Genomic DNA, 24,114 nt, shown 5'->3' on the forward strand with positions numbered 1-24,114 from the left:
TTTTATTTCTTTTGTCTCTTCTCACTCTCATTTCTCCTGTCATTTCCTGTCAACTTTTTTTGGCTCACATATTCCTTTTGTATCCGTTGGCTGGGGGGTTATGTGTCCCATGAATATGCAGCAGTTGCCGCTGCGTGCAGGCATTCGTACCCGGCTTCCTTGCTATTTACTAATAAATAACCACCACCGCTGCACAAAGTCTTATCAACTAACCGCAGCTGCTGCGCCAACCTGCAGCGAAAACCAGTGCTTCGTTGTCTACTGCCGTTTGTTGCTGTCTCTCCATGAGTGTAACTCATCTCCTTCATCATCACCTTGACTACGCCCACTGAAGGGCAAAGGCCTCTCCCACGTCTCTCCAGAAAATCCGGTCCTTTGACAGTTGCGGCCACCGTACTACCGCAAACTTGTCAATCTCACAATCTCATGCGCCCACTTAACTTTCTGTCGCCCCCTGCTGCGCTTGCCTTCTCTTGGAATCCACTCCGTTACCTTTAAGGACTAGCGGTTATGTTGCCTTCGAATTACATGCCCCGCCCAAGCCCAATTCTTCCTCTTGATTTCGACTAGGATGTCATTAACCCGCGTTCGTTTCCTCACCCACTTTGCCTGCTTCCGATCTCTTAACGTTACACCTATCATTTTTCTTTCCCTAGCTCGCTGCGTTGTCCTTAACTTAAGCTGAGCCCTCTTCGTTAGCCTTCACGTTTCTGCCCCATAGGTGAGTACCGGGAAGAGTTGTGGGCTCTTTTTGTCCTCAACTCGACTGCATACCCGCGTGCATCTCCACCGTCTTGTGTGGTATAAATGCAGCGTTCGCGTTAATTCTTTTCAAGATTCAAGTCCTCTCTTCCCGTCATTTGTTCTGGAAATGCGCACCGACACATTTAATAGAAGCTGCTGCGCCGCTGTGTGGTGAGACCGAACCTAGCCCACAGTCCTTCACAGCAATTTGGGTTGCCGGCGTCTCTCCGAACTTTTTTGGGAGTGCAGACATTCTCGGCCATCCAAGCTCTCTCTTGCTGAAGCGGGCGGTGAAGTTCGCACTCATCCTTACCGAATCGCTTGTCTGGCGAGCCGCTTTTGTTCACACCTCTCTGGCCGCGATCCTGGGCGCCATTGTTGGTCCGCCGGACTGGCACAAAGGAACGCGAATGCGTGACGAATACCTCCGTGTGCGGATTTGCCGGAGAGAACCTTGCAACAAAACCTCTTAACTTGCCTGGTGTCCTATTATGGAGAAAGTCCGTTCGCGCATTCACCGGAAAGAACCTTGCAACAAAACTTTCTAACTTGCCGGGTGCCCTATTATGCGGAAAGTTCGGCCAGCGATCTATGCCGGCGAAAAGTTTGCGCAAACGGTTTTTGATCCGGGTTGGAGTTCGGAGACACGAGCGTGAAATACGTTTTGTTTTATTGTCTTTTTCACGCGCCTTCTGCGTGAAAATTTCTTGATCTGAATTCTTCCGAACCGATTCGCGTACGTTTCTTGTTTGTTTGTTCTTTGTGTGGGTCCGCGTCGTTTATTTTCCGCGTTTTTGTCTGCGTCGTTTATTTTCTCATGCACTTTCGAGTGTATAGATGTTCTCATGGACATGCTGTTTTGGGGTACGTGTGTTATGCGCTCAGCATAACTTTACAGCAACTACCCGCTGTTTCAGTAGAAGAAAGTTTCGAAATGTGTTCAAAAATGTTTTTCGTTAGTGTATGCATAGGCTTGATATGTCTTGAATGTATGGAAACTCTGGAAGTGAAAAACCACCCAGGTAACCCCTTTTCCGTGCGAATTTGAAGCTCGACCGCGGGTCCTCAATGTGATGGCGTTTTCGGTTCTTTGAGCATTTCTGTGATGTAGTTACGCCTGCCCATAGTGAAGAACAGTACTAATATATGGGGCGGAAGCTTGGAGACTAGCAAAATGAAATGAATTTAAATTGTTGACAACACAACGATCTATTGAGAGGAAAATGTTTAACGTCAAAAGGACAGCGAGAGAGCTGACTGGGTGAAGGAACAAACACAAGTTATTGGCATTGTAGTCGAAATCGAGAAGAAGAAATTGGCATAGGAAGATAACCTACGGCCTGTTAACAGAGTGGATTCTAAGGGAGAGCAAGCTTAGCGGAGGCCAGAACCAGATGGACTGATGACTTTAGAAGTTTGTGGGAATAGGTGGCCGCGACTGGCCACAGGACAGGGTGAATGCAAGGATTTGGAGAGGGCTTTTCTTGCAGTGGACGCAGTGAAGATGATGATGGAGGTACGTGTGTTGTCTGATTCGATAACACACGTAAATCCTAAAGAACAATCAGAATGCCAAAGGACGGTAGTAATATATATATATATATATATATATATATATATATATATATGGGGGTGTTCAGATAAGAACGGTAATCAGGTCCCATGACCATTTTTTGTTTTCAATGAAATTTTTATATATGATGGGCAAATGTGTGTACACAAAGGAATGAACCTTAGTTTTGCAAGAAACTTCGTAGTTTTCTCGGAAAAAAAACCGCATGTCACAAGAGGTGGAGAATGTCGTTTTTGGCACTTCACAAAGTTGCAAGTTTGAAGCCTCATTCCGTGCACAAAAATTTTTTCCCGCGCATCAGCATTTTTTTCAGAACTTCTTTACAACTTTTAAAATAAGAGAAAATAAAAAATGTTTTCTTGCTCTTTCAACCTTCCGAGGAAAAAAATTGCAAACTTCGCTTCTGGAGCTATGCGGTGCAAAAGAGGCACTTTTCAGGGCAGCCTTAGGGCAAGATGCCTCAAGATCTTCCCACTGAATATTTTTCTCAGTATTTTTCAGCTGTTTTTACTAACCTCAGGCAAGTTCTGTCGCTCTAGACATGACAGATAGTTTTCAGTACGGTCTCAAAATTGGCCGAGGTTCGAAAACGCCAAAAAAGTGACAACTTTGTCTTCGGTTTAAAAAAAAAAAACATCATCATCGAATTTTGTTAAAATTTGCCTGAATAATCCTCAATACATGATAATTTTAAGGCACTAGAAGAGTGTTGCGTTATATTGTTTTAAAATACAAAAATAAACACAAAACTGATTTCATGTTTTTGTTATATAGAATTGCTTATTACTGCCTCTTAGAAATAGTAGCTGTCAGAAATTTGATTTAGCACTCATTAAACGTGGTTACATTTTATTTACCCCAATATCCGAACCATTCTCAATGCTTATAGAGCTTCTATTCGCTTGTTAGCGGCGCTCTTAATGCGTGAAAATGGGAATAAATTCCCTATTTTGCATGATGTCATCAGAATTGGCTGGTGGCGGTCAAACCTTGTTTGTATTCTCTAATTTATTCGTCGTACGGTCTATTGGTATATATAATCGATTCATTAAAGATATTAGATCATTTCTCGCTTCTCAGAAAAATTTTTGTATATAAGAGTTAATATTAATTGCGTTTCTGAAGTCGGCGTTTTCGAACCTGTGTCTATTTACCTCTGTGTTCAATGGTTCTACAAGGCACTGTCAGGAGACGAAACTTCGTCTCCTGAGGGGAACGATTTATCTGCAAGGTTTTTAATCATAGGGAGTTTTAATCGGGAGGCAATTTAAAAATAGGATACCGCTTCATGTGCACATTGCAATTCAGAAAATCGTAACAAGAAATAAACGGCGGCAGTTGATTCTGGTTTTGCACAGAGTATATTGTCCAGCACGAAGCACTAACCAGATCACAGCGTCTTCCATTCCGAAGCAGCGGTGGAGGCCACGTAGGATACACTGCCTTCATGTGACTGAACCTACTTCCACAGGTGGAGCGTCTGAACTCCAGGCACTTTCTTTGCCAGTTTCCATTGTTCCTTCTTCACTTCGCGAAAGTCTGCAAGCTCCCTCTGTGGCAGCTCCAGAATGGTGATGTTCTTTAGAGTTTCTAGAATTGCGTCTACGAAGCCTCCGGCTGTGTGTATGACCTCACTTGCAGGCTTCCGCAAGTTGTGTTGGGATGCTCGATGTTTCACTAGCCCACCAACGCCGCCGCAAGCATTTTTGCAGTGTCCAGAGGCCGAAAACATCAATATCGTCTGTTGACATTCACTCCGCTGCAGCTCATGAAACTGGTATTTATTCCTGAACTGAGCGGGAGCCCAGTCGCTCAAATATATATCTTGGTGTAGATTGGCGCGTTTTCTTCGCGATGTACTTTGATTATCGACAGAGCTAAGCATGCATGAGCGGAATCATAAGACATATCGTCCAAATTAATGGCATAGTTACGAGTCGAGTTTCTTGACATGACAACGCAGGTAAACACGGTTACCTGCTTTTTCTGCCAATGGTACGCTTGTACTGAGTCTGGAAGCACAACTGTTCATTTTTTGGCGAAATCAAAATGTAAAACAATTGCACCTCTCTTGCAGCCGTGTGTTTTTTCGTGTATTGCTCTTGCTTGCACAGATATAATATAGTTGTAGGGAATGCATTTCATGGTCACTCTTAGAAATTCTCTCATAAACGATGAAGCGCTGAGAGTTTTTTTAATTAGCTCACCGTATTCCCATGTAGCAATCAACACCTCATCCTCGCTGCTCATTTCAATATTTTCCAAAGTGAAAATGTCATCATGTGGATAGTGGCACAATTCCTGAGGAAACATGACGCTGCATCACACCATCGAGCATCCCAACACAACTTGCCGAAGCCTGCAAGTGAGGTCATACAACAGCCGGAGGCTTCGTAGACGCAATTCAAGAAACACTAAAGAGCATCACCATTCTGGAGCTGCCACAGAGGGAGCTTGCAGACTTTCGCGAAGTGAAGAAGGAACAATGGAAATAGGCAAAGAAAGTGCCTGGAGTTCAGACGCTCCACCTGTGGAAGTAGGTTCAGTCACATGAAGGCAGTGCATCCTACGTGGCCTCCACCGCTGCTTCTGAATGGAAGAGACTGTGATCTGGTTAGTGCTTCGTGCTGGACAATATACTCTGTGCAAAACCGAAACAACTGCCGCCGTTTATTTCTTGTTACGATTTTCTGAATTGCAATGTGCACATGAAGTGGTATCCCATTTTTAAATTGCCTCCCGATTAGAACTCCCCATGATTAAAAACCTTGCAGATAAATCGTTCCCCTCAGGAGACGAATTTTTGTCTCCTGACAGTGCCTTGTAGAACCATTGAACACAGAGGTAAATAGACGAAGGTTCGAAAACGCCGACTTCAGAAACTCACTAATATTAACTCTTATATACAAAATTTTTTCTAAGAAGCGAGAAATGATCTAATATCTTTAATGAATCGATTATATATACCAATAGACCGTACGACGAATAAATTAGAGAATACAAACAAGGTTTGACCGCCACCAGCCAATTCTTATGACATCATGCAAAATAGGGAATTGATTCCCATTTTCACGCATTAAGAGCGCCCTAACAAGCGAATAGAAGCTCTATAAGCATTGAGAATGGTTCGGATATTGGGGTAAATAAAATGTAACCACGTTCAATGAGTGCTAAATCAAATTTCTGACAGCTACTATTTCTAAGAGGCAGTAATAAGCAATTCTATATAACAAAAACATGAACTCAGTTTTGTGTTTATTTTTTGTATTTTAAAACAATATAATGCAACACTTTTCTAGTGCATTAAAATTATCATGTATTGAGGATTATTCAGGCAAATTTTAACAAAATTCGATGATGATGTTTTTTTTTAAACCCAAGTCAAAGTTGTCACTTTTTTGGCGTTTTTGAACCTCGGCCAATTTTGAGACCGTACTGAAAACTATCTGTCAAGTCTAGAGCGACAGAACTTGCCTGAGGTGAGTAAAAACAGCTGAAAAATACGGAGAAAAATATTCAGTGGGAAGATCTTGAGGCATCTTGCCCTAAGGCGGCCCTGAAAAGTGCCTCTTTTGCACCGCATAGCTCCAGAAGCGAAGTTTGTAATTTTTTTACTGGGAAGGTTGAAAGAGCAAGAAAACATTTTTTATTTTCTCTTATTTTAAAAGGTGTAAAGAAGTTCTGAAAAAATGCTGATGCGCGGGAAAAAATTTTTGTGCACGGAATGAGGCTTCAAACTTGCAACTTTGCGAAGTGCCAAAAACGACATTCTCCACCTCTTGTGACATGCGATTTTTTTCCGAGAAAACTACGAAGCTTCTTGCAAAACTAAGGTTCATTCCTTTGTGTGGACACATTCGTCCATCATATATAAAAATTTCATTGAAAACAAAAAATGGTCATGGGACCTCGCTTACCGTTCTTATCTGAACACGTATATATATATATATATATATATATATATATATATATATATATATATATATATATATATATATGTGTGTGTGTGTGTGTGTGTGTGTGTGTGTGTGTGTGTGTGTGTGTGTGTGTGTGTGTGTCTGTGCGTGCGTGTGTGTGCGTGTGCGCGTGTGTGTGTGCGCGCGCCGGCTCTAGATATCATATGACGTGCAACTGCTGTAGGTACAATAATGGTTTCATTATAAAGTATATGTATGTGACAACTTACAAGTAATTATTAGCATCAATTTCACGAATCATAAATCCTATCCACTTCTTGACGTTTTGTGAGAGCATGATCGATCACGTCTGCTGGATAACTTCACCCCATCATTTGCGATTCCTCCAGGTTCTATTCGGTCTATTCTATTCAGTTCAGAGTCAGAAAGAGCAGCTTATATCTGTTAGTGCTTGAGTATTCCCCGGACTCTCGGCGCTTCGCTCTGATTGTGGTACAGCATTATAGGGCAGTGTGTTTTCAGGCGCCGAATATTTTCGCGAAAGTCCCGCCGCCGCTGCGCCGTTATTGACTTTAATTTGTGATGAGCCTCGCATAATTGGGAACGGTGTTTGCTTTTCGTTCGCATTCTTCGCCGTCACGGAACTAGAAGGAAACGGTGTTCCTAGTCCGTACGTGTGTGCCTGCGTAATGGGAACTAGATTCGTAGCGCATGCTCAAATATTTGGTGTCTCCAGCGCTTGTACAAATGGAGCAAAATCTCATTATCAAAATCGCGCACGTCGACGACAGACAGCCGTTGCTGTTTGTGTACATCCGTTTTTTTTCAACTGATGTTTCTCTATTTATTGTTTGGCGTCTTTCTGCAATGTGCCTAAGTTCTAGTTGGGAAGGTCAGCTTTTCGAACCTTCAGAGCGACGGAGTCTGTATGTTTTTCTGCGCAGTCAATTCGTTTTACTTTCGTTGAGACGCGTAGCTTGATTATTGGTAGGGCGCGTTGAAAGTCAGTCGCGAATTCCCTGGTCGAGTTGCCGCTTTAGTGAGCCCTAGTACATTATGACCCATCAGCACTGAAGCTGGCAGAAACGAGAAAAAAAAAGTAAGGAATATCTAAAAAGCGCTAATGGCAAAATTTGTAACTGGTGCGTGTGCCATTTCTTTTATTGTGGTTAGTGTTGACACATCGGATTTGACACATGGCCAAGCTTTGCTGTTATCAATCATTGATCAACTTTTGTACCCGTATTTGCTGTCTCCTTCAAAGTTTTCCTGTGTGTGTTTGCGTCTCAGTAATCAGCGTCGGCGCGCCGTGAACAGAGGCTCCGCGCCTGCGCCTGCCCTCGAAGGCTCTCAAAAAGCGGAGAAAACTATTCGGGATATCGGCGGAGAGTGCGTAGCTTTGTTGCTCGTTGTCCTCACTTCATCGTTCGGGAGCCGGGGCATACGGCCTTCGTGGAAGTGACTTATAAAATTTGGTTTTGAGGAAAAGAAAAACGGAGTAACTATCTCACTTTTTGGTGGACACTTCAACCACGCAGTGAGAAAACCTCGAAGGAGGGAGTAAAAGAAGGAAGAAAGAAAGAGGTGCCGTAGTGAAGGGCTCCGGAATAACAAGACCACCTACCATCGCACAGCATACGGTCTTTTTTTGCCTTTCGCCTCCTCTGAAACGCGGCCGCCCCGCGGCTGGTATTCGAACCGCGTCCTCGGGAAGGAAATCATGCATTGACTTATAGGTTCTCGAAATTTCCCTCTCTCCTGTCCTATTGCGAGGCGTGCGCCGGCGGGAGGGTGAGAGAGCTTTGACTCAGTGAGGGATTGTATTTGTGTGCCTCTTCTTATGTTTGTTGGCTCATTCTTAGCCCTTCCTTGGAGCTAAATAGCGAACAGACGCGCCTGGTGAATAATTTCTCTGTTGTTTGTCCCTGCGGTGTTATGTTGCTGACTGTTTCAAGAACCCACCGGGTATTGTATCCTAATCTCTTTCAGGTGTAACTCTCTGCATGTGTACTTTTGTGGGTCGTTTCATAGTTCTCTACCGTCCTCTGCTGTAGAAACGTTTGTTGTTCTGTGAACCTTTCACTCTGACTCCTTCTCGGCTTTGCGACCGGAGAGAACACTGACGGCCACCCTTTTTGTCACTTGGTAGCTCTGTTTCGGCGGGGCTTGTGACGTGAAATCGACGGCATCTCCCTTGTTTAGCCGGAACAACTACGCCTACACGCTGTAAGGAAGTTTTAGCATACGTTCTGAATCTGACAGTCGGCTCTGTTGCCCCTTCGCCTTGATACCGCCCTGTCACTATCACTGTGTTGTCCATAACACTTTCCCCTTAAATTCAGCGCCAAAAGCGCTTCTCCTAGCGAACAAATCGTGGTTCCCGTTCTAGCTTCTCGCTAACTTACAGCGTCTTTATAAGAATTCTCTGTTCTGGTGATTGTTTCTTTTTGTTGTTTTTTAAGCCATCGTGTCGTGCTTCTTTTTCCAGCACCTTTCTCGGCGATTCACTTACTGTGAGGCAGTACCATCAGGCTTGCCCCGTGTACTCTGAGCGCGCCCCGCGCCTATTGCGCATCCACAGCCGTCAGCTGACGTCTCTCCGGCGGAATTTCCGCCTCCAAGGTTCTTATCAAGTTTTCGTTTCATAGGCTTCCTTGATCCAATTTGCTCTCTGCCTTACTGTCCTCGTTCACTCCTGCAGTGTTTTTTTTTGTGTATAATTTTTTCTTTCTCACCGGCTTAGAGCGCTCAAGCCGCTTGCTAAATAATCATCCGTAGAGGGAACGAAAGAACGAGGGCGGTAACTGAAAGACGACTTGAAATGGAAAAAAAAAAAGAAAAAAAAATGTCCTGAAAGCACAACTATTCTTTATCTTCGCCCGCCGCTCGCGAACGGCTGAAATCAACTCGAGCACATTCTGCTCGCCCCTTGTGTGCCATCCGTATTGTCGCGACAGAGACGGTGGCGCTTGTCGCGTCGTGCTTCCGCGAATCGTCGAATTGTTTATCCAATTTCGGCGCCGCGCTCCGGTTTCCCGTTAGTCCGGCTTCCTCTGCGTGTGTTTTAACTTTCTCCGGGGCACCTTCGGCAGAGGTTGCAACCCGCCATTCAACGTGAGCATTCAATCTTCCACGGCGTACCGCCTGGCTCGGGTACACTGCGTCGCATTCCTGCGATTGAGGCGCCTCTACAGCTGCTTCCTGTCAGTTTGGGGCTGTTTTAGTCGGACTGTTATTCTGATGGCTGTGCGGCATATTCGCAAAACGCTTGCTGTGATTGCAATATATCCGTTTCGAAAATGCTTTCCCTGATTTCCGTTACCGTGAAAAACGTGTTGGCAATTTTCGCTCACGTAAGGCGAGACAGTTCAGTGCCGTTATTGCCCTTTGAACTTGATGTGTTTCAGGACTCGTTCGAAACAGGCACATGCATTTACCACGCAACACCTGCTCACTCGTGGAGTGTAGGGCTCGTACGATGCATGTGAAACTGCGTGTTCATGTAGCGTATTAGTAAAGTTCTACAAAAGCTTTTCTCGAGCTATGGTATGGTCTTTCAGGCTGGCGCAGCCTACACGGCGTTCGAGTACTATCTCTACGTAACTTCATCCTGCCTCTTTCTTTCACGCAAATATATCCCGTTGCGCTTTCTCTAGTCGCAGTTTTCCTACGCAGTTGTATTTTTTTCTTTTTTTGTTATTTACCGTTCGAGCAGGTTATTTATGCTCACCAACATCCCTATATTCCCGCATGCAATCCTCAGTGGCGCCGTACCTCCACCCAAATCGCCAATTCTCGCCTGGTTCTCCCGCATTTAAGCTCTGCAGAAGGGAACGCGAGGAGCAGCTGCGGTGCAGGACGCCAAATAAGGGGGGGGGGGGGGGGGGGGGGGGGGGTTGTTCACTGGGCAAGCTATAATGTTGTAACCCTCTCTGTCTTGCAGGTTTACTTTTTTTCCTTACTCTCCGGGGCCCAGCCTTCCCGTTCTTCCCTTTTTCGCTCACTTTGTTTCGGGGAGGTCCCCGGGAAGGGAGAGTACGTGCCCGCGCGGGCGTTCCCGGGGGAACTTTGCATCGTGTCCCGGTCGGTCCGCCCGGATAAGCCGGAGCTGCGAAGACGAGGCGCGCACATCAAGTGGTTGCCGCCGCCGCTGCCGCGGCCCCGCGGGACCGGCCCCGCTTCCTGGCCGGCATTGACGCTTTCTCTGGCGCCTAAATTGCGCTGTAGACGCTCCGCTGCTGTCCGAGGAAGACCGAGAAGGAGTGGAAAGGGAAAAGAAAAGAACGGCGATTCCTTCGCTCTCTCTCTCTCTCTTTCCGCTAGCGCGTGTGTTCTGTGTCGTGGATTGCTGCAACTGCCGTCCCTGCTGCTGCGTTGCTGTTGCTGTTTCTAATGCTTCTCTGTGTGCGGCTGCTAACACTGTCCGAATGTTCGGCCGTATTCGTTTGCTATTTGGTGCGTGTCAGCCGTCGGATGGTGCCTTATATAGCGTCTGACGTCCGAAATAGAGAAGGACGTGTGTTGGTTATACTCCGGCGCTTCGCTGTCAGTTCGGTTATTTTGTTTTTGTAATAGTTTTGCGTGTCCGGTAGTGAGCACTTGGAGAAAGCAGTAGGGGTTAGTGAAAGCGCATTTTCGCATTTCGTCAGGACCGAAAAAAAAAAAAATGTAAGCGCCTAATTGGCTTATTTTGACAAAGCATGCGCTTGGGGGGGATGGGGGGGGGGGGGGGGGGTCCTTTATCGCCGAGCGCTGTCCCATCGGGAAAATTATCTTAGGACTTGTGTCAGTAAGTCCGAGTGAAGTGGCCGCGTCAGTTTAATCGCTCTGGTAGCCCGAATCTTCAAATATAAACGAAGCGTTTTCTCACAACTTCAAATATTCCTTCAATTCCTTGATTGCGGTCCATTGTTGGCTCGCCATCACCTCTGCGTGCGGCTGAAGTCGCAGCCATGTGCTACCCGCAGGCGACCAGCGCCGCTGCTCCTATCGCTCTCATCAGTAATCCATATTTCCTTAGTTTCGGGAGGTACTCTTACGTGCACTGACAACTTTAAGGAAGTAAATTATGTACGTTTTCAGAAACTGGTGACCGCAGAAGTGAGAATTCTCACCCCTGAGACGCGGACTTGAAAAAACTGGTGAATAATAGTCAAAATGAGCGGTGAGATAGCTTGCTTTACCTGAGAGCTGGCGTGTTCACTCTTCCCTTGTTTTAATTTTATACATTTTTGTTGTTCGTTATGCGTGCGATACAAATCCGATTCAGACTATGGTTAACCTCTCTGGTTCTCTTTCTTGTTTCCTCGTTCTCTCAAATTCTGATAGATGTCAAAATATTTTGACACTGAGTGCACTTTAGCAGACCTAATGATTTGGCCACTCTGTTTTCGCTTCTGCAACAGCGTCACTTGCTGCAGTAGTTCAGTGGTTGTGGAGTTCGGGCTTCTGAGCCCATTGACGTTGGATGGAATCCTGGCTGTGGCGGCCTCATTCCAATGGATGCGAACGCGCCCGTGTCAGTGCGCTTTGAAGAGTCCCGCGTGGTGGAAATTTATCCTGAAATATATCCTTATGGTGTCTCTCATAGCCATTACCCGTTTCGGGGCGTCAAACCCCACATAATATTTGGTACCTTATGCTACAGCTTCTCGCTTTTTGCGTTATTATGACCTGACTTAAAATATATTTTCGTTATTCACAATTTGATACGTCGCTTCGAATTTCTTGGTTGTCTTGAAAGCTATGGTTTCAGAGGATCGATACTGAATGATATCGCAGGAAGCTCTGTAAACACTAGCCGAGCAAAGAGTGGAGGGACAGCCCTGCATGAAATTAGTGTGCGGAGAGTTCGAATTGTGCATATTTGTGAATGTCTGTCCTTGTACCAAGATGTTCATATACAAATGCAGCAACAGGCTTTTTCAGTCACCTTAGCGACTCTGCTCTTTCGCAGTAGAATGTAGTTGCAGCTGTACAGCACCGCACGGTCAGCGACGGAGTAAGGTTATCTGTGAAAAACGACCGGTCGCATTGGTCTGTTTCTTTTTTTTGCGTGCGTGCGTGCGTGCGTGCGCACACTTTTGGTGATGAACCGAACCGTATACGCCGGCTTAATTCGCGCGCGCAAAATATGTATCGTTGTGTTACCTTTGAGTTTGCAAGCTTTTTTATATATCTTTCTTTACCAGAAATATTGTTACTAAACGCAGTAGATTATATTAGTAAATGGCTTACAAGCGCATTTATGTCTATTAGTAACTTTCCAGAGCTTTTTTCGTTTGCTGCGTCGCCTCTGGCTCGGAGCAGCATTCGTTTCAGCCGTTTCTGGCGTATAATGGGGAACGCTAACAACGGTAGTAATGTGCACTAAGAAAACACGGTGGTTTGGCTGCTGTATCAGCTGCTTACTTAAACTGGAAGCGGATGAAACTAGAAGTAAAACGCGCAGAAAACCTCACTGAGTGCAGTTCAGCCTGTAGAACTGTCCAAGCATTTTTTTTTCTCCCCCACTTCCTTTGGTACAAGCCCGGGGCGTAATTTTGATTAAGTTGGACACCGCTGGGAAATCGTGTAACCGTGTGGGCACGCTTTTACACAGATTTGTCTGAGGCACTTGTGTTCCTTTCTTCCTTTAATTTCCTTTTTTATTTTTGCCTACAAGCGTCATTCTCCTCAAACTTCGTTTTGGCTTGGACCCGCTGCTATACATTCCTTCCTTCCTATTGGGCCTTTATTTATATGCATTAGAAAGCCGTGCGAGATGCTTGAACACTGAAAAGGCGGGATAACTGAAGCTGCTGACGTCTCTGCTATTTTCGTTTTTCCGGAAGGTGCGTTATTTTCACGAAGCTCGTCGCTTCTCTTTATTCCCTTGCTTCTACGAAGCGTTGTTATATTCTGCTTGACGGAGAGATTACGCGATGCTATCAGTTGTAGTTGATTATCGGTCAAAGATAATGTACCAGGAAAAAAGAGGAGAGTGTGCGGGGGTGGTCCGCTGTGGTTGCTGCGGATGGAATCACATGTACCTTATTTTATTAATAGAAAAAAAAAGCATGCAGTAGCAGCTTCTGTTGGCAGCCTCTTTATTAGTCATTTTTTTCCACTGCCTCTTGTCATAGTTACGCAAGAACAAGGATAAGTGCTATAGTTAGTGATCCATGACGAAGAATTGCCGACAACACAGAAAAAAAAACTGCACTCAAAGACAAGTTGACACGCCAGAACGTATGCGTTGGATCTATTTATAAACATGATAATTTTTGCTGGCAGCGTTAATTTCAGTGTAATATATTTCAAGCAAGGCATGTGAGTGGAGCCCGTCGGCATGCATTCTGGCAGTATAAGTGCCATGTGTTACGATTGTTTTATTTCTGTTTTTTAGCCACAAATACAAAAGAAAATAGGAGCAAAAAAAACCAGGCGGTCATACGGTCATACTTAGCCAACTTCTGTTTACGTATACTGTACGGCTGCACCATTTCTATCCTCGGCACTTGTCAGGAGGTTGCGTATGAGCTTAACGAGCTCGGTTAGGCATTCTGAAAATGAGAGCCAGTGAGACAGAGACATTTTTCTTTCGTTAATGCACACTGTATTTGCGAGAGACGAGCGAAGGCTGACTTGCGATCATACTTGCCTGCCTGGGCAAGCCTACATAGTGCGTCTATTTCCGTCCGTTTGCATTCTTCCCCGACGCGCCTTTCCCTCTTACTCTTCTTCTCGAATGATTGATGCCAAGGATTGTGACAACTTCTTCCACGCCAAGTTCCTCTACGACGTCGACTTTTGTCTCTCTCTTTCTCTCTCTCTCCACCCGCTCTTTTTTTTTTTCTTTAGCTGCGCCCGTCTTCCTACCCTCATATTTTGGCGTCTAGACAACCGTACGTTCCGAAGAGTGCGCCGATCTCTTTCTATTGGGCCCAAAGTGAAAAATGGCGGGAGAAAAGATCTAGTTCAGATGAAAGTTCTGCTTCTTCCCTTCTCGCGACTAATAGTGCTTCGTACGGGGTGATTGCATTTTCTTTCGCTTTATTGAGTCTGTCTTCGAGTTGGTAAAACCAATCCTTCCATGGCCGACGATAACAGCTGCATCCAGTTCTGTTTCGTCGAATGACATGGGGTAAATTGCTCCCCGTGAAAGGCCGATGCTTCTTGGGCTTCTCGTGTGTCTGTGATTTCAGGCGAGGGCCTATGGACGCATACTAAACTAAAACGAATAACTATTTCTCTCTTGATAGGGAGAAGCTTTTTCTTCTTTGTGTCCGCCATATTTGATGGAAGAGGCACTTCTAGATTTTCGAATTGCAACTTGCTTCCCCGTCTCGCCGGTTTAATATCATGTCCGCGCGATTCTGAGATTACGCGCGCATAGTTTGTACTGTGCAGTTTAATTCAGTACATTTTCACTTTTGCCGTGGGGTAATTATTTGAATACTTCCTTTTTTTTGTGCTTCGCGATGTTCTCGGGTTAAAGCCGTGGAAGTCAGTTGCGCTTCCTGCTTTGGCAGACTTTAGGCCGCGCAGAGAACATTCGTCCCTCGATGCTTTCGTTGATTGCGCAGTTCATTCGCAACCTGTACGTTCCACATTTTTATGTTGGGTAAAAAAATAAAAAAATAATCCTGCTTAATCGGTTAGCGGAAACCAATCATTAGGCTGTTTGCATTGGAATGAACGTTTGCACTCGCAGTTCGCTCAGTGCTGCATTTAAAAGAACGCCGGGAAACCTATTGTTTCACTCTATAAACTGGCTGAAGAATTATCTACTGGTTGTGACGAATTAAAAAAAATCAAAAATTTCATTCGGACTGAAATCAAGTGATTATTGTTGGTAGTTATTAGGACGACCGGCTGGAATGTTTCTCGTTTCACCTACTTTAATAATTAATCGACATTAATTATGCACATTTTAAATAACTTTTTAAACAGAATCTGTTTCATTGATCCTTGTGAGTTTAAAAAAAAACATCTATGTATACATTTATTGCCCTAGTGATGTTCGAAATGTACGGCAGTTTCGTTTGTTCTTTACGTTGTTTTCCCATTTACCATTTCTTCTGTTGCCCCTGGTTGCCTTTTTCACATGTTCGTGTTTCGCTTTTTTTTCTTTCTATTTTCGTGTATGATGCTGTTTTAACTCCGTTCTGTATAAATTTCGTGTTCCTTTCATGTATTTATTTGTCTTGTACCGCGTTCTTGCACCGATATTATGGTTTTTTTCCTTCTGCATATTCCTTTATTCGATTTGCCCCCCTCACCCAATGCTCTTCGGGGCCTGTGAGGTACAGATAAATAAATAAAGGAAAACTGAAGTGCTTTTAGAATCCGACGAGTTTAAGGCGGTCGAATATGTCAAACTTGTGGTTAAAGCATTCGAAGTTTGAAATGATGACGTAATCTTCGAATTAAGCCGCATGGGCGTTCACGCTTCTCTTCAGTGCACAGTGACGGCTAGAGGCCGCAGTGATGACGTCACGCACAGTGGTGCTACGTCTGGAGCGTTTCGAAGCATTGTTCGGAGTCATCGGACGATGCACGGCAGCATGCGGGCGAAGGCAACGGACATAAGAAACTTCGCCGACAATGACGTCATAACCAGTTTCCCCGCCCTTCTCCAAAGCTGTGAGGAGAAGCCTGATCTTTGTCGAGCTCCTAATCAGCGGTTACAACACCACTTTATATGCTAGTGCCTAACTACTTAGCATGTATTACCCAGAAGCTTCATACATTTGTATTGTTGAATAGCCTCGAATTATCAAAAGCCCTTTTCCGAATGATTTTAAAATCTTGGTCATTTTCGTGTTTCGTGTTTTTGGCCCTCATAAAAGCGAGGGATTCTTCACAGCGAGGGATATCTTTAACGGCATCTTCAGTATGAGATCAAAGCGCTCATTCGGCGGTGTTGACCGAGTAGGTTGTTCTCTTTTCGTTGCTGGGAAAGCGATGTCTTGGATTTTGTTTGTTCGTTGTCTCGTGTGGGTTTCAAGACTCGCAACTTAGGCAGGACGTGAAAAGTGCCCTAAAGCTTGCTTTAACATGCTCAAGCTCTTACCAGTGTTTATATTAAAACGTCAAAACAAAGCGGCTTTTTTGAAGCGTGGCCGAAATCCGTTTTGCAAAAGGAGAGGTTCGTAATTTCCCTCCGTTTTGTTACGCGGTGTGGTTAGCGTTCAGTAGCTGCTTGGGAAGCGCTATGCAATGCCTTAGAAAACGCCGTTTCTGTCGTGCCTATCGGCTGCATGTTCGTCCTTGCGCTTATCTCTCCGAATGAAGACTTCATTCCAGAATTAAATGAAGCGGCTCGCTGATTATTCTCACGGGGCAGTGTTCTAACTTCTAAATTATCGGCAGCTGAAGGGCTTCTTTAAGACTGGGAGGGACCTCGGATACTTTACGTATTCGTGAAAAAAAAAAAAAAAAAGCTCGGAGTTTTCGCAGCAGCGTACTGAGCTGAGCCGCTTAAGCACTGGGATCAGCGAATCCCAGCAGCCGGTAAGCGCTTTAAAAAAAGAAACAACGTTAAATAAAGAACAAGTCGAGCCAGCACCTTCTGCCGCAGCTTCGCTGGAAATAGCGTCGCGCGTCCAGGGCTTGCGAAGCACTGATTTATTCGCGCGGATCCTCTTATTTCGTGATTTTATGCTAGCCGAAACTGTGCGCAACTCTTACTTAAGAGTTTGCTTCGCCGACGAGTCTCTTAATCCATGTCATTAACGGAGCACCTCACTCCGAGCAGTGCGGAAAATGAAGTATCGTTAGCGTGACGCGGTAAAATTAAGTTATTAATTGTCCATGAGTTAAGGATTAGGCTGTGATTGAGGATCCTGTTTAACTTGACTGAAAAAAATGTTGCTTATTCTTATTTTTCTGCTTTTTTTATTGTTGTTTCGTTCTCTTATTCTAGGGAGAGCAGTAGTCGTCGTTTGAAGTTCGCGATTGGAGAAGCCTGTGACGCGACCAGGAACGTTAACGAGCCCATTTAGCAATACGTTTCTCGTGTATTCTTCGGGTAGAAGCGGCTTTTTTTCGGGGAACATTGCAGTGAGTAGAACATTGGTCTGACTGCGTTAATTTGTGGCGGCGAGAATTTGCTTTTACATCGCACACGCTCGCACGGCGGGAGTTATTTGGACAGAATTGTTTTCCGAGTGCCGTGATTAAAAGTTCGTGGACGGCACTCTCACACCCGTTTATATGCCCCCTCTCCTTCCTTTGCCTTTTCCATCACTTTCCTACATCTTCAGATCTATTCGTGCTTGCTGTTACTGTACAAAAAAAAAAAAAATACTTCTTGGCTGGTTCATCGAGCTGGGCGGATAATAATGCTGCAATGACTTCTGGGATTACAGAAAATGACTCCGACTTCCGACACATCTCGGCTGGCATCTACGGCACCTCAGTGTAGTGGCACGCAGAAAGCATAGGCGCATCATCTCTCGGCATCGCATCGTTGTTTCCGGAGGCTGAAGAAAATGACCCGGCCGCGGCTTTGGCTGGGCGTTTTCCCGCGCTTCACCTAATCCTCGTCCTGCTCCTCTTTCAGCTCGGAAGTGATGGTTCGTCATCAGCTCTTCAGGGCGTAAAATTACCCACTGCAGTCCTTGTGCTCCTTTATTCCCTCCGTAGAGTGAGAAGGGCGGAGAGTATAGGTGAAAATAGCTTAGGTGTCTGTCTAGCCCCCGTTCGCAGTGCTCTCTCTCAGATAGCCCCGGTTCTCTCGTTATGCTTTTATGTCGGAGAGGATTCCGGAGGATAGCCGAGTGTTGGGCTGTGGCATCCGGAAGCTATACGTACGGCGCGGCGAAAATGGAATGGGAATGGCGCGAGCGCGCCAACTTTTTCTGCGACTTTAGAAAAAATAAAACGCGGAAGAGCTGCAGGAGCTCGGTAAAAAGAGTACAGAGCACACCAGTGGTAGGGGTTGTGGAGAAGGAGAGAAAGAAGCAGCTATTCTGCGCTTTGCGCTCGTGTGCGGCGTCCAGGATCTCTCTGCTGCTCCTGCTGGGTTTCCCGTGTCTGTTGGTTTCTCTCCATTCCTCAGCTTTTTTCGTGGCGCCTCAGCCGTTGCTCTCCCCGCAACCGAGAGCATGCGCGTGCTGGCGAAACTGCGCGCTGTCATGTGTCGCCCGCACACGCGCGGCCGCAAAGTGCTGTTCTCGTTAGCTTTTTTTTTTTTTTACTTCCGGCCGCTAACGACCCTGACTGCTATGCCCCGCGACGCGACTGCGCGTTCGTTGTTTCCTCGCATTCTCCGCCGCTCTCGTGTGTTCTTCTGCCTTGCTCGCCACTTTTTTTGGACGCTCTATTATGGCTCGCGCTTGTTTTTCTTCCCTTTCTTTTTTCTTTTCTCCTCTGCCAACCAATAACTACGTGCACTTTCAAGAAACTTCCGTGACATTTTCAGCTGCATCGCGCCGCCTCATTCTGCCCTTTGTCTACACTTTCTCTCTATCTCTGTCTCTCGCTCTCATTTTTTTTTTTGTACCTGACGGCGTGTTCTGTTTCGTGTTTTTTTTTTCTCTCTCTCTCTCCTATGCCTTTCTTTCTTCTGTGGTCTTGGGCGCGCGAGTTTTCCGCTTTCGGAGACGCAGGGGAGAAAATTAATGGTTGCCAGGCGGTCTTCCTCCGTCGCGTCCTCCCGCACCACAAAAGAGAACGCATTGTCGTGGACGACCCGCACGCGTGCGGAGGAGATAACGCCGTGGCAAACCTTGCGAATAACGCGGAACTATGTATTATTCCGACGTTTGCTCGGTGCTCTCTCTTCGTTGTGCGTCGAGGGCGCGTGCAGCCGGTTTCGTCTGGAGTTTTGTTTTCAGAGAGCCCCGCGGACCGCGCGTGGGCGCGCTTTCGTACTCGGTCTCTGCTCTCCTGTTTTCTTTTTATTTCTTTTGGAAAGCTCATGAAATGACTGTTCTTGTTAAGCTGGAGCCTTTCGGCGTGTGTATGTGTGATTCTGTCCTTTCGTGGTACGTTTTGCCTGGTGTTCTCGAGCACGTGTCCAAGTATGTGGTCCTGCACACTCTGACTAGAAGCCGGTTTGAGCCAGAAAAGTGCGCAGTCGAAATATTGAAGTCTGCGTGGCCAGACCCTGCTCTGTTTGTCTGGTTATGTCTGTAATTTTTTTTTTCTGAAGAAACGGCGTTGTCTGTTTTCTTTCAAATGACCTTGCAACAAATTTATTCAACTTTCATATGAAGGGCGCCATAGCATGTCTGGAACTACCTTGTAGGTGGCAAGCAGAGGTGCGCGAGCAAATGAGAAATGTTTTAGTTATATTTGTACTTCTCTTCGTGTACAAACCGAGCTTCGCTATTTACTTTATTTATTAGGTGCCTCAAGGCAACATGAGAAGCTTATACAGCGGGTTCTGCAACGGTGGCCTACTCTTTGAAGAGAAAGAAAAAATACGACCAGGTTTTAATCCTTCTTTCAAACGAATTGGTCGTAGCAGGAACGTGAGGCCTATATTCTATGAAACGGCTGATTCGCTGCTTAATAAAAGTTACAACCTTATTAATAGGCACAGTCTTTCGGTCCGCGGCTTTTTTTTTTCGCTTTCAATGTACCGCTTGGGAAAAGATTCGCCCGAAATCCTTAAGCGTGAACTAGTGATGGCTTCGGGCTTGAGCGCTCGCAGTCTGCTCGCTGTACGTGACAGTCGCTCGCGTACCGCTTCTTGCTGCTAGAGCGCGCATAGTTCGTCTAACTTGGCCGAGTCACCGCTTGCGGCAATGTGCTTCTGTGGCCGCATTGCCAACGTCCAAGAAAGTCCGCAGCTCAGGGCAGCTCTCGATCGGCCGCCTGCCAGACATGCAACTTGGTGGGCGTCTTTCTCTTAGCGAGTCGCAGTAAGCTGTCAAGTTCGGGCCGAAACGGGTCTTCGGAAAACGTTGTGAGTTCGCGCGTGCAAGCAATACCTTATTTTCTTATTTTTCGCAGCTAACATCTGTACATACGGTTTTACTCGCTAGAAACAAGTTTTGGTCTTGTAGGACTATGTAACAGCCGTTCATTTTTCCTGGCGTGTCGCAGTCGTGGCGTAGATGATGGGCTCTCCAACTCGACGTCCGTAGCTTCATGCCAGCCCTACGCACGAGTCAGATTTCCGCTGCAGCCAGACACGGAAAAATAAACGCATTAGGCGCTCGAAAACGTCGCGAACGTGCCCTCTCGTGCGGATTAATACTGCCATGAATCACCCCATGGATGTGGTGAAAACCGCGGCAACGACAGCTAACACCGTCAGCCTTCCCTGCGTGTGGAATCAACAACTAGAGCCCGCGTGCATTACGCGCTTCACGATTGTCGTCTTTCGTCGAGAAAAAAGTGTGCGGGGCGTTGTGCGGGCCGCATTTGAGCGACCAGGCCCAAGCAGAAGCATCAGCAGCAACAAGAAAGCCCAGACACGAAAGAGTGCTGCGAAAGAGGAGCAGTCGCTTCGGCGCTCGTAATTCCGCGCGCACACACGCACTCCCCGAGTGCCGCGCTGACAAGTCACTCACGGAATGCGACGAAGATTGCGTCACTAAATCAGCCGGGGAGGGAACCCAGGGTGTTCTGTCTAGGCTCCCTCGTACCCCCGGGGCCGGGACAGCGCTCTTTTCCTTTGCGTCCTCTTCCTCTCCGCTCTTTTTCTGTCTAGTCAACACCGACAACCTCCTCCCCTGCAACCCCTTTCTCCCCTCGACAGCGTCCCTTCGCGAGCGTTCACAAACGCACCGCTGTTTTCGTTGTTTTGTTGTTGTTCTCCGCTCCGGGCTTCGCCAGCCTGCCTGCTTCGCTCTAGCCCGGGCCGAAGGGGAAGCCCAGCTTCGTCGCCACGACGGCACTGCGAGCTGGTGAGCTCTCTCTTGCAAGCGGAGCCGGCAGAGTTACGACTCCGAAGTGTTGACGTAGAGGTGTGTGTGCGTGTGTCCGTGTCTCTGTGCGAGTGTGTGCGTGCGTGTGTGCGACGCTGGTGCCACGCGTCGCGACCAATTTTTATTGGTTGTTATTTCTTCTCCCCTTCCTCTTTCGTCGCGGCGCCCTGCTAGGCGCTTGGAGCAACGAGAAACGAGAGTGCCTGTTTCCAAAGTTATTTACGAGCGCCCACACCCTCGAGTTTCCCTGGGAACAGTCCCTCTTTCTCGCTGTCTTCTTTTCCTTCAGGGATATGTGCGGAGCGAACGTAAAATTTATGGCCACGGCGAGGGTTCGATCTGTTCTAAGGAGACGATGCTAAATCTTGGAGGCAAGAAGAAAAAAGCGAGAGAGAAAGCGTATTCTCTGTATACGTATATATTTATACACGTACGCACCGGACGGTGGTGAAAGCACAGCTGTGAGGAGAGTGGGCAAAAAGACCTCTGCTGGGGGGCCTCGTTCCTAAATCAAATGCGGGTACACATATTGAGACAGCCCGCGTGGAATAAAAAGGTCCTTTTGAAGTCTTTCCCCTCCGACTCACCTATTCTCGTGGAAATGCTGGGTTGGGGCGAGCTCGTGTGATTGGAAAGCTGTACAACGCCCCCGCTGTGCTCCGCTCGTCCCTTGTATCGTGGCCGTTGCTTCTTCACTTGTGTGTTATGTTTTTCCTCACGCACGTGTGACAGCGGGAAGGAGTTCGTCGCAGTAATATATTCTTCGTTAAGCCTCCATGGAATGTAGGAGGCGAGCGCTCTCGTTTTGCGATAAATCAATGCAGGTACCAAAGCATAATGCCTTCTTTCTTGGCCGTCGTGAAGGAACGTTTTTGAAGAAGGGGGGGGGGGGGGGGGGCGGATAGGAGGAAATAAAATGAGATGAGCTCGTTGCAATATGGATACCTTTAGCCGGCTTTGTTAGCAGCACGGTTCGCTCAGCCCTGTGTGTGTGAGAAGGCTTTTTTTTCTTGCCTAATATCTGTACACCCTGCCTGCGTGCCTACCGTACAACTTCGATGTCGGTGATGCATTGGCATTGCTAAAGGAGTGGTATGTCACTGTGTACGAGTCTGCCCTCGGAAAAAGCATTTTGAAGGTGCGTTGCATTGCGTTCTTCGACAGCGAACACGTGGCGATGACTTGCTCACGACAGCGTGTACATCGACTTTTAGCCCGTAACCTTCCTTATAAGTAGCTGCCTGCGTGAAGAAACACAGGTAGATGCGAAAGCCATGCTCCGGATGCTTTCGCAATGGTGACGACGCAGCGTACGCAATGTGCATTTTTTCTCAGGACGACGGCTTCTCACAAAGCTCGCTCTTTCATCGAGTGCAGAGCCGACTTGTGTGTTGTCGAGGCTGTCGTTGCACAGTATTGACGGTTAGTCGCGTTTCTTTTTTTTTTTTCTTCCGTGCACCTTTTCTTTTTTTTTATGGACATGTCAGAATCGAGCGCCGGCGTCGTGCGCTTGGAGACGTCTCGCACGCGCTTCGATCCTCGTGGGTCTTGTTTTCGCAAACACGTCTCTCCCCACGTCGAAGCTGTTTCTGGGGGTAGTTCTCCACGAACGCCTCGGCGAGCTCTTGTCAAGCTCGCGCGGCTCCGACTTCGTCAGAGACAATGACCACAAACTACTGCTCTCTCTCTCTCTCCCCCCCCCTCCCGTCTCCTCTCCCAGTGTACGAGACCCATCAGCTGCATGCCCGCCGCAGCAGCTTCTCGAAACTCGCGGACAACTTCGTTGAGGGTCGGCCTTCGCTGCCGTATTGCCGCTCGGCTTTGTCCCAGCGATGCGAGTGAGTGAGTACGGAGTCGAGGAGGGCGCGGACGTTTCACATGAAAGGGGGACTTTGCGCTGCTTGCCCGGCTAATTAGCGACCCAGTTCGAAGCCGCGCGCTCCAGTTACTGCTCGAGCCGCGAATCGCGCCGCCCGCTCGCCTGCGCGAATTCCTCGTGGAATTCATCGCAGGCTCCGCGCGTTCGCTTCGACTGCTGGAAAACTCGATTCGCTGAAGGGAATTGCCGCAAGTGTTTAGTCGCTTGTGACGGAGCCTGGGTCGAAAGCCGGAGCTGGCAGTAATAAAGAAGGGCAGCGCTTTTAGCGAACAAGTTTCATACGTGCCTTTCTAAGGACTGTTATTCACGAGTGAATCGCTTATGCTGAAGCTGCTCCACTCGGTTTTAATGAGCGTTACTCCTACGCGCATTGGTCGGCTGAACCGAAAATCCTCTTACGGAGTTTCGGGGTGGATCTACTCTTGTTTTTTATTAACATCGGAAGCACAGGCTCACTGAAAAAATAATAAAACGGCAAGGGAGGCAAAGCTTTGCTACTGGTATCCTCTCCTGCGGCTTGAATCTTTCTAATATTAGCATGCGGTAAATGTTCAGGGTTCCACAAACGCGTAGTTGTGTACTTCCGGGAACATGCGTTGCCGTCAGTTATCGGCTTGCCTACTTTTATATTTCCCTTGTTTTTTTCTTTTTTTTGTTGGTTATCGCCAATGCGTGTGGTTTGCGGTGCTGCTCCGATTCTGGACTTGTGCCGGTCCTGTTTGTAAGTAGTTCGCTTTCACTTTACTTCGCAGTCAGGCCTAACAGCGGGAAAACCGCGCTGCGGATCCAATTTGAGCTGCATTTGGACGGGAGCAGCTGAATAACGCCTCATTAGGAGCGCCTGCTCCTGCGCCGTTCTCGAACCCGCTGCGCTTTTGACAGCGAGAGCAAGGCCCGCTTGGCTCCTTATTTGCGGGCTTTCACTGCTCCGCGCATCCGAGGCTGACACGTAGAACACGGCACGTTGCAAATCTCTCCGGCAGTGCACGCGCTTTGTCGATCGGCCACGGAAAAAAAAAAAAAAAATGGGGCTCTTTTGTGCTCTGCCGGCTTACTTCTCCGGTTCCCGCGCGTGCCAATTACCAGTAATGCATGTTGAGCGCTGTACCGGTTCCCTCTCGATTTTTCTCTTTC

The 24,114-nt window shown here is 47.0% G+C and overlaps 1 protein-coding gene and 1 pseudogene across 4 annotated transcripts in view; one reads left to right on the forward strand and one right to left on the reverse strand.

Moving 5' to 3' along the window:
• timeout (circadian regulator timeout) overlaps positions 1-24,114 on the forward strand; it is a 320,135-nt gene that overhangs the window by 195,427 nt on the left and 100,594 nt on the right. The window lies entirely within an intron of this gene.
• LOC149340605 (uncharacterized) lies at positions 3,708-4,525 on the reverse strand (annotated as a pseudogene).

The sequence above is a fragment of the Amblyomma mixtum genome, chromosome 6 (assembly GCF_055824585.1).
Source record: "Amblyomma mixtum isolate Tamu chromosome 6, ASM5582458v1, whole genome shotgun sequence".
In the NCBI taxonomy this organism is placed as follows: domain Eukaryota; kingdom Metazoa; phylum Arthropoda; class Arachnida; order Ixodida; family Ixodidae; genus Amblyomma; species Amblyomma mixtum.